Source organism: Astatotilapia calliptera, chromosome 3, assembly GCF_964374335.1.
Source record: "Astatotilapia calliptera chromosome 3, fAstCal68.1, whole genome shotgun sequence".
Lineage (NCBI taxonomy): Eukaryota > Metazoa > Chordata > Actinopteri > Cichliformes > Cichlidae > Astatotilapia > Astatotilapia calliptera.
In genome coordinates this window covers 24,633,829-24,646,103 of record NC_137424.1, presented here as the reverse complement: position 1 = coordinate 24,646,103, position 12,275 = coordinate 24,633,829, and the positions used below count along the sequence as shown (strand labels likewise).

At 58.4% G+C, this 12,275-nt stretch overlaps 6 non-coding genes across 6 annotated transcripts; all 6 read left to right on the top strand.

Annotated features, from left to right (window-relative positions):
- The first annotated feature begins 280 nt into the window (after nucleotides 1-280).
- Nucleotides 281-399, top strand: LOC145427856 (5S ribosomal RNA). The gene has a single exon (XR_013908398.1). It is a non-coding gene; the product is annotated as a 5S ribosomal RNA (ribosomal RNA).
- Nucleotides 400-1,612: 1,213 nt separating this feature from the next.
- LOC145427855 (5S ribosomal RNA) lies at nucleotides 1,613-1,731 on the top strand. The gene has a single exon (XR_013908397.1). It is a non-coding gene; the product is annotated as a 5S ribosomal RNA (ribosomal RNA).
- Nucleotides 1,732-3,931: 2,200 nt separating this feature from the next.
- On the top strand, nucleotides 3,932-4,050 carry LOC145426563 (5S ribosomal RNA). The gene has a single exon (XR_013907273.1). It is a non-coding gene; the product is annotated as a 5S ribosomal RNA (ribosomal RNA).
- Nucleotides 4,051-7,274: 3,224 nt separating this feature from the next.
- LOC145426899 (5S ribosomal RNA) lies at nucleotides 7,275-7,393 on the top strand. The gene has a single exon (XR_013907620.1). It is a non-coding gene; the product is annotated as a 5S ribosomal RNA (ribosomal RNA).
- A 1,570-nt stretch (nucleotides 7,394-8,963) lies between these two features.
- LOC145427854 (5S ribosomal RNA) lies at nucleotides 8,964-9,082 on the top strand. Its single transcript, XR_013908396.1, has one exon. It is a non-coding gene; the product is annotated as a 5S ribosomal RNA (ribosomal RNA).
- Nucleotides 9,083-10,295: 1,213 nt separating this feature from the next.
- Nucleotides 10,296-10,414, top strand: LOC145427853 (5S ribosomal RNA). The gene has a single exon (XR_013908395.1). It is a non-coding gene; the product is annotated as a 5S ribosomal RNA (ribosomal RNA).
- The last annotated feature ends 1,861 nt before the right edge of the window (nucleotides 10,415-12,275 follow it).

Genomic DNA, 12,275 nt, shown 5'->3' with positions numbered 1-12,275 from the left:
CCACACCAGTGCCTGTGGCTTCTGGCTCAGGCCACTCACATCACACCAGGCCCTGTGCTGCTAGCTGTGGCCATGTACAACACACCAGGCCCTGTGCTGGTTCCTGAGGCCATCTTCAACAATCCAGGGCCTGTGCTGTTAGATAAATGCTAAACTGAGCCTTTGGGTTAGGGTATTATGCAAACATGCAGGTATGGTTAAAGGATTGTCTTCGTAACTTCAGGTACTTGCCACCTAAACAGTTGAATCCATAAATTGAGACATTGTGCTGGGGCCAGCAGCTTACGGCCATACCACCCTGAGCACGCCCGACCTCGTCTGATCTCGGAAGCTAAGCAGGGCTGGGCTTGGTTAGTACTTGGATGGGAGACTACCTGGGAATACCTGGTGCTGTAAGCCTTTCATTTTCATGTCATTGAACCGCTTTTGATCCAGAGAAGGGGTGTATTAAAAGACCAAAAGCAGCTGCCCATTAATGAGGGCACATTAACGACATTGCTTTTGGCTGTTTTCCAATGTCTTGTGCTGCTAGCTGATGCCACCTACACCACACCAGGGCCTGAGTGACCGGCTGGGGCCACTTACACCACATCAGGGCCTGTGGCTGCTGGCTGAGGCCACTTACACCACACCAGGGCCTGTGGCTGCTGGCTGAGGCCACTTACACCACACCAGGGCATTAGTTGCTATTGAGGCCAATTACACCACACCAGGGTCTGTGGCACTGGCTGAGGCCACTTACACCACACCAGGGCCTGTGGCTGCTGGCTGAGGTCACTTACACCACACCAGGGCATTAGTTGCTATTGAGGCCCCTTACACCACACCAGTGCCTGTGGCTTCTGGCTGAGGCCACTTACACCACACCAGGGCCTGTGGCTCTTGCTCAGGCCACTTACACCACACCAGGGCCTGTGGCTGCTGGCTGAGGCCACTTACACCACACCAGGGCCTGTGGCTGCTGGCTGAGGCCACTTACACAACACCAGGGCATTAGTTGCTATTGAGGCCACTTACACCACACCAGGGCCTGTGGCTGCTGGCTGAGGCCACTTACACCACACCAGGGCATAAGTTGCTATTGAGGCCAATTACACCACACCAGGGTCTTTGGCTCTTGCTCAGGCCACTTACACCACACCAGGGCCTGTGGCACTGGCTGAGGCCACTTACACCACACCAGGGCCTGTGGCTGCTGGCTGAGGCCACTTACACCACACCAGGGCCTGTGGCTGCTGGCTGAGGCCACTTACACCACACCAGTGCCTGTGGCTTCTGGCTGAGGCCACTTACACCACACCAGGGCCTGTGGCTCTTGCTCAGGCCACTCACATCACACCAGGCCCTGCGCTTCTGGCCGAGGCCATCTTCACCAAACCAGGCCCTGTGCTGCTAGCTGTGGCCATGTACAACACACCAGGCCCTGTGCTGGTTCCTGAGGCCATCTTCAACAATCCATGGCCTGTGCTGTTAGATAAATGCTAAACTGAGCCTTTGGGTTAGGGTATTATGCAAACATGCAGGTATGGTTAAAGGATTGTCTTCGTAACTTCAGGTACTTGCCACCTAATCAGTTGAATCCATAAATTGAGACATTGTGCTGGGGCCAGCAGCTTACGGCCATACCACCCTGAGCACGCCCGACCTCGTCTGATCTCGGAAGCTAAGCAGGGCTGGGCTTGGTTAGTACTTGGATGGGAGACTACCTGGGAATACCTGGTGCTGTAAGCCTTTCATTTTCATGTCATTGAACCGCTTTTGATCCAGAGAAGGGGTGTATTAAAAGACCAAAAGCAGCTGCCCATTAATGAGGGCACATTAACGACATTGCTTTTGGCTGTTTTCCAATGTCTTGTGCTGCTAGCTGATGCCACCGACACCACACCAGGGCCTGAGTGACCGGCTGGGGCCACTTACACCACATCAGGGCCTGTGGCTGCTGGCTGAGGCCACTTACACCACACCAGGGCCTGTGGCTGCTGGCTGAGGCCACTTACACCACACCAGGGCATTAGTTGCTATTGAGGCCAATTACACCACACCAGGGTCTGTGGCTCTTGCTCAGGCCACTTACACCACACCAGGGCCTGTGGCACTGGCTGAGGCCACTTACACCACACCAGGGCCTGTGGCTGCTGGCTGAGGCCACCTACACCACACCAGGGCATTAGTTGCTATTGAGGCCAATTACACCACACCAGGGTCTGTGACTCTTGCTCAGGCCACTTACACCACACCAGGGCCTGTGGCACTGGCTGAGGCCACTTACACCACACCAGGGCCTGTGGCTGCTGGCTGAGGCCACTTACACCACACCAGGGCCTGTGGCTGCTGGCTGAGGTCACTTACACCACACCAGGGCCTGTGGCTGCTGGCTGAGGGCACTTACACCACACCAGTGCCTGTGGCTTCTGGCTGAGGCCACTTACACCACACCAGGGCCTGTGGCTCTTGCTCAGGCCACTTACACCACACCAAGGCCTGTGGCTGCTGGCTGAGGCCACTTACACCACACCAGGGCCTGTGGCTCTTGCTCAGGCCACTTACACCACACCAGGGCCTGTGGCACTGGCTGAGGCCACTTACACCACACCAGGGCCTGTGGCTGCTGGCTGAGGCCACCTACACCACACCAGGGCATTAGTTGCTATTGAGGCCAATTACACCACACCAGGGTCTGTGACTCTTGCTCAGGCCACTTACACCACACCAGGGCCTGTGGCACTGGCTGAGGCCACTTACACCACACCAGGGCCTGTGGCTGCTGGCTGAGGCCACTTACACCACACCAGGGCCTGTGGCTGCTGGCTGAGGTCACTTACACCACACCAGGGCCTGTGGCTGCTGGCTGAGGGCACTTACACCACACCAGTGCCTGTGGCTTCTGGCTGAGGCCACTTACACCACACCAGGGTCTGTGGCTGCTGGCTCAGGCCACTTACACCACACCAGGAACTGTGGCTGCTGGCTGAGGCCACTTACACCACACCAGGGCCTGTGGCTGCTGGCTGAGGCCACTTACACCACACCAGTGCCTGTGGCTGCTGGCTGAGGCCACTTACACCACACCAGGGCATTAGTTGCTATTGAGGCCCCTTACACCACACCAGGGCCTGTGGCACTGGCTGAGGCCACTTACACCACACCAGGGCATTAGTTGCTATTGAGGCCAATTACACCACACCAGGGTCTGTGGCTCTTGCTCAGGCCACTTACACCACACCAGGGCCTGTGGCACTGGCTGAGGCCACTTACACTACACCAGGGCCTGTGGCTCTGGCTGAGGCCACTTACACCACACCAGGGCCTGTGGCTGCTGGCTGAGGCCACTTACACCACACCAGGGCCTGTGGCACTGGCTGAGGCCACTTACACTACACCAGGGCCTGTGGCTCTGGCTGAGGCCACTTACACCACACCAGGGCCTGTGGCTGCTGGCTGAGGCCACTTACACCACACCAGGGCCTGTGGCTGCTGGCTGAGGCCACTTACACCACACCAGGGCCTGTGGCTGCTGGCTGAGGCCACTTACACCACACCAGGGCCTGTGGCTGCTGGCTGAGGCCACTTACACCACACCAGTGCCTGTGGCTTATGGCTGAGGCCACTTACACCACACCAGGGCCTGTGGCTCTTGCTCAGGCCACTCACATCACACCAGGCCCTGCGCTTCTGGCCGAGGCCATCTTCACCAAACCAGGCCCTGTGCTGCTAGCTGTGGCCATGTACAACACACCAGGCCCTGTGCTCGTTCCTGAGGCCATCTTCAACAATCCAGGGCCTGTGCTGTTAGATAAATGCTAAACTGAGCCTTTGGGTTAGGGTATTATGCAAACATGCAGGTATGGTTAAAGGATTGTCTTCGTAACTTCAGGTACTTGCCACCTAATCAGTTGAATCCATAAATTGAGACATTGTGCTGGGGCCAGCAGCTTACGGCCATACCACCCTGAGCATGCCCGACCTCGTCTGATCTCGGAAGCTAAACAGGGCTGGGCTTGGTTAGTACTTGGATGGGAGACCGCCTGGGAATACCTGGTGCTGTAAGCCTTTCATTTTCATGTCATTGAACCGCTTTTGATCCAGAGAAGGGGTGTATTAAAAGACCAAAAGCAGCTGCCCATTAATGAGGGCACATTAACGACATTGATTTTGGCTCTTTTCCAATGTCTTGTGCTGCTAGCTGATGCCACCTACACCACACCAGGGCCTGAGTGACCGGCTGGGGCCACTTACACCACATCAGGGCCTGTGGCTGCAGGCTGAGGCCACCTACACCACACCAGGGCATTAGTTGCTATTGAGGCCAATTACACCACACCAGGGTCTGTGACTCTTGCTCAGGCCACTTACACCACACCAGGGCCTGTGGCACTGGCTGAGGCCACTTACACCACACCAGGGCCTGTGGCTGCTGGCTGAGGCCACTTACACCACACCAGGGCCTGTGGCTGCTGGCTGAGGTCACTTACACCACACCAGGGCCTGTGGCTGCTGGCTGAGGGCACTTACACCACACCAGTGCCTGTGGCTTCTGGCTGAGGCCACTTACACCACACCAGGGCCTGTGGCTCTTGCTCAGGCCACCTACACCACACCAGGGCCTGTGGCTGCTGGCTGAGGCCACTTACACCACACCAGGGCCTGTGGCTCTTGCTCAGGCCACTTACACCACACCAGGGCCTGTGGCACTGGCTGAGGCCACTTACACCACACCAGGGCCTGTGGCTGCTGGCTGAGGCCACTTACACCACACCAGGGCCTGTGGCTGCTGGCTGAGGTCACTTACACCACACCAGGGCCTGTGGCTGCTGGCTGAGGCCACCTACACCACACCAGGGCATTAGTTGCTATTGAGGCCAATTACACCACACCAGGGTCTGTGACTCTTGCTCAGGCCACTTACACCACACCAGGGCCTGTGGCACTGGCTGAGGCCACTTACACCACACCAGGGCCTGTGGCTGCTGGCTGAGGCCACTTACACCACACCAGGGCCTGTGGCTGCTGGCTGAGGTCACTTACACCACACCAGGGCCTGTGGCTGCTGGCTGAGGGCACTTACACCACACCAGTGCCTGTGGCTTCTGGCTAAGGCCACTTACACCACACCAGGGCCTGTGGCTGCTGGCTCAGGCCACTTACACCACACCAGGGCCTGTGGCTGCTGGCTGAGGCCACTTACACCACACCAGGGCCTGTGGCTGCTGGCTGAGGCCACTTACACCACACCAGTGCCTGTGGCTGCTGGCTGAGGCCACTTACACCACACCAGGGCCTGTGGCTGCTGGCTGAGGCCACCTACACCACACCAGGGCCTTAGTTGCTATTGAGGCCAATTACACCACACCAGGGTCTGTGGCTCTTGCTCAAGCCACTTACACCACACCAGGGCCTGTGGCTGCTGGCTGAGGCCACTTACACCACACCAGGGCATTAGTTGCTATTGAGGCCACTGACACCACACCAGGGCCTGTGGCTGCTGGCTGAGGCCACCTACACCACACCAGGGCATTAGTTGCTATTGAGGCCAATTACACCACACCAGGGTCTTTGGCTCTTGCTCAGGCCACTTACACCACACCAGGGCCTGTGGCAGTGGCTGAGGCCACTTACACCACACCAGGGCCTGTGGCTCTGGCTGAGGCCACTTACACCACACCAGGGCCTGTGGCTGCTGGCTGAGGCCACTTACACCACACCAGGGCCTGTGGCTGCTGGCTGAGGCCACTTACACCACACCAGGGCCTGTGGCTGCTGGCTGAGGCCACTTACACCACACCAGGGTCTGTGGCTCTTGCTCAGGCCACTTACACCACACCAGGGCCTGTGGCACTGGCTGAGGCCACTTACACCGCACCAGGGCCTGTGGCTCTGGCTGAGGCCACTTACACCACACCAGGGCCTGTGGCTGCTGGCTGAGGCCACCTACACCACACCAGGGCATTAGTTGCTATTGAGGCCAATTACACCACACCAGGGTCTGTGACTCTTGCTCAGGCCACTTACACCACACCAGGGCCTGTGGCACTGGCTGAGGCCACTTACACCACACCAGGGCCTGTGGCTGCTGGCTGAGGCCACTTACACCACACCAGGGCCTGTGGCTGCTGGCTGAGGTCACTTACACCACACCAGGGCCTGTGGCTGCTGGCTGAGGGCACTTACACCACACCAGTGCCTGTGGCTTCTGGCTGAGGCCACTTACACCACACCAGGGCCTGTGGCTCTTGCTCAGGCCACTTACACCACACCAGGGCCTGTGCTGCTGGCTGAGGCCACTTACACCACACCAGGGCCTGTGGCTGCTGGCTGAGGCCACTTACACCACACCAGGGCCTGTGGCTGCTGGCTGAGGGCACTTACACCACACCAGTGCCTGTGGCTGCTGGCTGAGGCCACTTACACCACACCAGGGCATTAGTTGCTATTGAGGCCCCTTACACCACACCAGGGCCTGTGGCACTGGCTGAGGCCACTTACACCACACCAGGGCCTGTGGCTGCTGGCTGAGGCCACCTACACCACACCAGGGCATTAGTTGCTATTGAGGCCAATTACACCACACCAGGGTCTGTGGCTCTTGCTCAGGCCACTTACACCACACCAGGGCCTGTGGCACTGGCTGAGGCCACTTACACTACACCAGGGCCTGTGGCTCTGGCTGAGGCCACTTACACCACACCAGGGCCTGTGGCTGCTGGCTGAGGCCACTTACACCACACCAGGGCCTGTGGCTGCTGGCTGAGGCCACTTACACCACACCAGGGCCTGTGGCTGCTGGCTGAGGCCACTTACACCACACCAGGGTCTGTGGCTCTTGCTCAGGCCACTTACACCACACCAGGGCCTGTGGCACTGGCTGAGGCCACTTACACCGCACCAGGGCCTGTGGCTCTGGCTGAGGCCACTTACACCACACCAGGGCCTGTGGCTGCTGGCTGAGGCCACTTACACCACACCAGGGCCTGTGGCTCTTGCTCAGGCCACTCACATCACACCAGGCCCTGCGCTTCTGGCCGAGGCCATCTTCACCAAACCAGGCCCTGTGCTGCTAGCTGTGGCCATGTACAACACACCAGGCCCTGTGCTGGTTCCTGAGGCCATCTTCAACAATCCAGGGCCTGTGCTGTTAGATAAATGCTAAACTGAGCCTTTGGGTTAGGGTATTATGCAAACATGCAGGTATGGTTAAAGGATTGTCTTCGTAACTTCAGGTACTTGCCACCTAATCAGTTGAATCCATAAATTGAGACATTGTGCTGGGGCCAGCAGCTTACGGCCATACCACCCTGAGCACGCCCGACCTCGTCTGATCTCGGAAGCTAAGCAGGGCTGGGCTTGGTTAGTACTTGGATGGGAGACTTCCTGGGAATACCTGGTGCTGTAAGCCTTTCATTTTCATGCCATTGAACCGCTTTTGATCCAGAGAAGGGGTGTATTAAAAGACCAAAAGCAGCTGCCCATTAATGAGGGCACATTAACGACATTGCTTTTGGCTGTTTTCCAATGTCTTGTGCTGCTAGCTGATGCCACCTACACCACACCAGGGCCTGAGTGACCAGCTGGGGCCACTTACACCACATCAGGGCCTGTGGCTGCTGGCTGAGGCCACTTACACCACACCAGGGCCTGTGGCTGCTGGCTGAGGCCACTTACACCACACCAGGGCCTGTGGCTGCTGGCTGAGGCCACCTACACCACACCAGGGCCTTAGTTGCTATTGAGGCCAATTACACCACAACAGGGTCTGTGGCTCTTGCTCAGGCCACTTACACCACACCAGGGCCTGTGGCACTGGCTGAGGCCACTTACACCACACCAGGACCTGTGGCTCTGGCTGAGGCCACTTACACCACACCAGGGCCTGTGGCTGCTGGCTGAGGCCACTTACACCACACCAGGGCCTGTGGCTGCTGGCTGAGGCCACTTACACCACACCAGGGCCTGTGGCTGCTGGCTGAGGCCACTTACACCACACCAGGGCCTGTGGCTGCTGGCTGAGGCCACTTACACCACACCAGGGCCTGTGGCACTGGCTGAGGCCACTTACACCACACCAGGACCTGTGGCTCTGGCTGAGGCCACTTACACCACACCAGGACCTGTGGCTCTGGCTGAGGCCACTTACACCACACCAGGGCCTGTGGCTGCTGGCTGAGGCCACTTACACCACACCAGGGCATTAGTTGCTATTGAGGCCACTTACACCACACCAGGGCCTGTGGCTGCTGGCTGAGGCCACCTACACCACACCAGGGCATTAGTTGCTATTGAGGCCAATTACACCACACCAGGGTCTGTGGCTCTTGCTCAGGCCACTTACACCACACCAGGGCCTGTGGCACTGGCTGAGGCCACTTACACCACACCAGGACCTGTGGCTCTGGCTGAGGCCAATTACACCACACCAGGGCCTGTGGCTGCTGGCTGAGGCCACTTACACCACACCAGGGCCTGTGGCTTCTGGCTGAGGCCACTTACACCACACCAGGGCCTGTGGCACTGGCTGAGGCCACTTACACCACACCAGGACCTGTGGCTCTGGCTGAGGCCACTTACACCACACCAGGGCCTGTGGCTGCTGGCTGAGGCCACTTACACCACACCAGGGCCTGTGGCTGCTGGCTGAGGCCACTTACACCACACCAGGGCCTGTGGCTGCTGGCTGAGGCCACTTACACCACACCAGTGCCTGTGGCTTCTGGCTCAGGCCACTCACATCACACCAGGCCCTGTGCTGCTAGCTGTGGCCATGTACAACACACCAGGCCCTGTGCTGGTTCCTGAGGCCATCTTCAACAATCCAGGGCCTGTGCTGTTAGATAAATGCTAAACTGAGCCTTTGGGTTAGGGTATTATGCAAACATGCAGGTATGGTTAAAGGATTGTCTTCGTAACTTCAGGTACTTGCCACCTAAACAGTTGAATCCATAAATTGAGACATTGTGCTGGGGCCAGCAGCTTACGGCCATACCACCCTGAGCACGCCCGACCTCGTCTGATCTCGGAAGCTAAGCAGGGCTGGGCTTGGTTAGTACTTGGATGGGAGACTACCTGGGAATACCTGGTGCTGTAAGCCTTTCATTTTCATGTCATTGAACCGCTTTTGATCCAGAGAAGGGGTGTATTAAAAGACCAAAAGCAGCTGCCCATTAATGAGGGCACATTAACGACATTGCTTTTGGCTGTTTTCCAATGTCTTGTGCTGCTAGCTGATGCCACCTACACCACACCAGGGCCTGAGTGACCGGCTGGGGCCACTTACACCACATCAGGGCCTGTGGCTGCTGGCTGAGGCCACTTACACCACACCAGGGCCTGTGGCTGCTGGCTGAGGCCACTTACACCACACCAGGGCATTAGTTGCTATTGAGGCCAATTACACCACACCAGGGTCTGTGGCACTGGCTGAGGCCACTTACACCACACCAGGGCCTGTGGCTGCTGGCTGAGGTCACTTACACCACACCAGGGCATTAGTTGCTATTGAGGCCCCTTACACCACACCAGTGCCTGTGGCTTCTGGCTGAGGCCACTTACACCACACCAGGGCCTGTGGCTCTTGCTCAGGCCACTTACACCACACCAGGGCCTGTGGCTGCTGGCTGAGGCCACTTACACCACACCAGGGCCTGTGGCTGCTGGCTGAGGCCACTTACACAACACCAGGGCATTAGTTGCTATTGAGGCCACTTACACCACACCAGGGCCTGTGGCTGCTGGCTGAGGCCACTTACACCACACCAGGGCATAAGTTGCTATTGAGGCCAATTACACCACACCAGGGTCTTTGGCTCTTGCTCAGGCCACTTACACCACACCAGGGCCTGTGGCACTGGCTGAGGCCACTTACACCACACCAGGGCCTGTGGCTGCTGGCTGAGGCCACTTACACCACACCAGGGCCTGTGGCTGCTGGCTGAGGCCACTTACACCACACCAGTGCCTGTGGCTTCTGGCTGAGGCCACTTACACCACACCAGGGCCTGTGGCTCTTGCTCAGGCCACTCACATCACACCAGGCCCTGCGCTTCTGGCCGAGGCCATCTTCACCAAACCAGGCCCTGTGCTGCTAGCTGTGGCCATGTACAACACACCAGGCCCTGTGCTGGTTCCTGAGGCCATCTTCAACAATCCATGGCCTGTGCTGTTAGATAAATGCTAAACTGAGCCTTTGGGTTAGGGTATTATGCAAACATGCAGGTATGGTTAAAGGATTGTCTTCGTAACTTCAGGTACTTGCCACCTAATCAGTTGAATCCATAAATTGAGACATTGTGCTGGGGCCAGCAGCTTACGGCCATACCACCCTGAGCACGCCCGACCTCGTCTGATCTCGGAAGCTAAGCAGGGCTGGGCTTGGTTAGTACTTGGATGGGAGACTACCTGGGAATACCTGGTGCTGTAAGCCTTTCATTTTCATGTCATTGAACCGCTTTTGATCCAGAGAAGGGGTGTATTAAAAGACCAAAAGCAGCTGCCCATTAATGAGGGCACATTAACGACATTGCTTTTGGCTGTTTTCCAATGTCTTGTGCTGCTAGCTGATGCCACCGACACCACACCAGGGCCTGAGTGACCGGCTGGGGCCACTTACACCACATCAGGGCCTGTGGCTGCTGGCTGAGGCCACTTACACCACACCAGGGCCTGTGGCTGCTGGCTGAGGCCACTTACACCACACCAGGGCATTAGTTGCTATTGAGGCCAATTACACCACACCAGGGTCTGTGGCTCTTGCTCAGGCCACTTACACCACACCAGGGCCTGTGGCACTGGCTGAGGCCACTTACACCACACCAGGGCCTGTGGCTGCTGGCTGAGGCCACCTACACCACACCAGGGCATTAGTTGCTATTGAGGCCAATTACACCACACCAGGGTCTGTGACTCTTGCTCAGGCCACTTACACCACACCAGGGCCTGTGGCACTGGCTGAGGCCACTTACACCACACCAGGGCCTGTGGCTGCTGGCTGAGGCCACTTACACCACACCAGGGCCTGTGGCTGCTGGCTGAGGTCACTTACACCACACCAGGGCCTGTGGCTGCTGGCTGAGGGCACTTACACCACACCAGTGCCTGTGGCTTCTGGCTGAGGCCACTTACACCACACCAGGGCCTGTGGCTCTTGCTCAGGCCACTTACACCACACCAAGGCCTGTGGCTGCTGGCTGAGGCCACTTACACCACACCAGGGCCTGTGGCTCTTGCTCAGGCCACTTACACCACACCAGGGCCTGTGGCACTGGCTGAGGCCACTTACACCACACCAGGGCCTGTGGCTGCTGGCTGAGGCCACCTACACCACACCAGGGCATTAGTTGCTATTGAGGCCAATTACACCACACCAGGGTCTGTGACTCTTGCTCAGGCCACTTACACCACACCAGGGCCTGTGGCACTGGCTGAGGCCACTTACACCACACCAGGGCCTGTGGCTGCTGGCTGAGGCCACTTACACCACACCAGGGCCTGTGGCTGCTGGCTGAGGTCACTTACACCACACCAGGGCCTGTGGCTGCTGGCTGAGGGCACTTACACCACACCAGTGCCTGTGGCTTCTGGCTGAGGCCACTTACACCACACCAGGGTCTGTGGCTGCTGGCTCAGGCCACTTACACCACACCAGGAACTGTGGCTGCTGGCTGAGGCCACTTACACCACACCAGGGCCTGTGGCTGCTGGCTGAGGCCACTTACACCACACCAGTGCCTGTGGCTGCTGGCTGAGGCCACTTACACCACACCAGGGCATTAGTTGCTATTGAGGCCCCTTACACCACACCAGGGCCTGTGGCACTGGCTGAGGCCACTTACACCACACCAGGGCATTAGTTGCTATTGAGGCCAATTACACCACACCAGGGTCTGTGGCTCTTGCTCAGGCCACTTACACCACACCAGGGCCTGTGGCACTGGCTGAGGCCACTTACACTACACCAGGGCCTGTGGCTCTGGCTGAGGCCACTTACACCACACCAGGGCCTGTGGCTGCTGGCTGAGGCCACTTACACCACACCAGGGCCTGTGGCACTGGCTGAGGCCACTTACACTACACCAGGGCCTGTGGCTCTGGCTGAGGCCACTTACACCACACCAGGGCCTGTGGCTGCTGGCTGAGGCCACTTACACCACACCAGGGCCTGTGGCTGCTGGCTGAGGCCACTTACACCACACCAGGGCCTGTGGCTGCTGGCTGAGGCCACTTACACCACACCAGGGCCTGTGGCTGCTGGCTGAGGCCACTTACACCACACCAGTGCCTGTGGC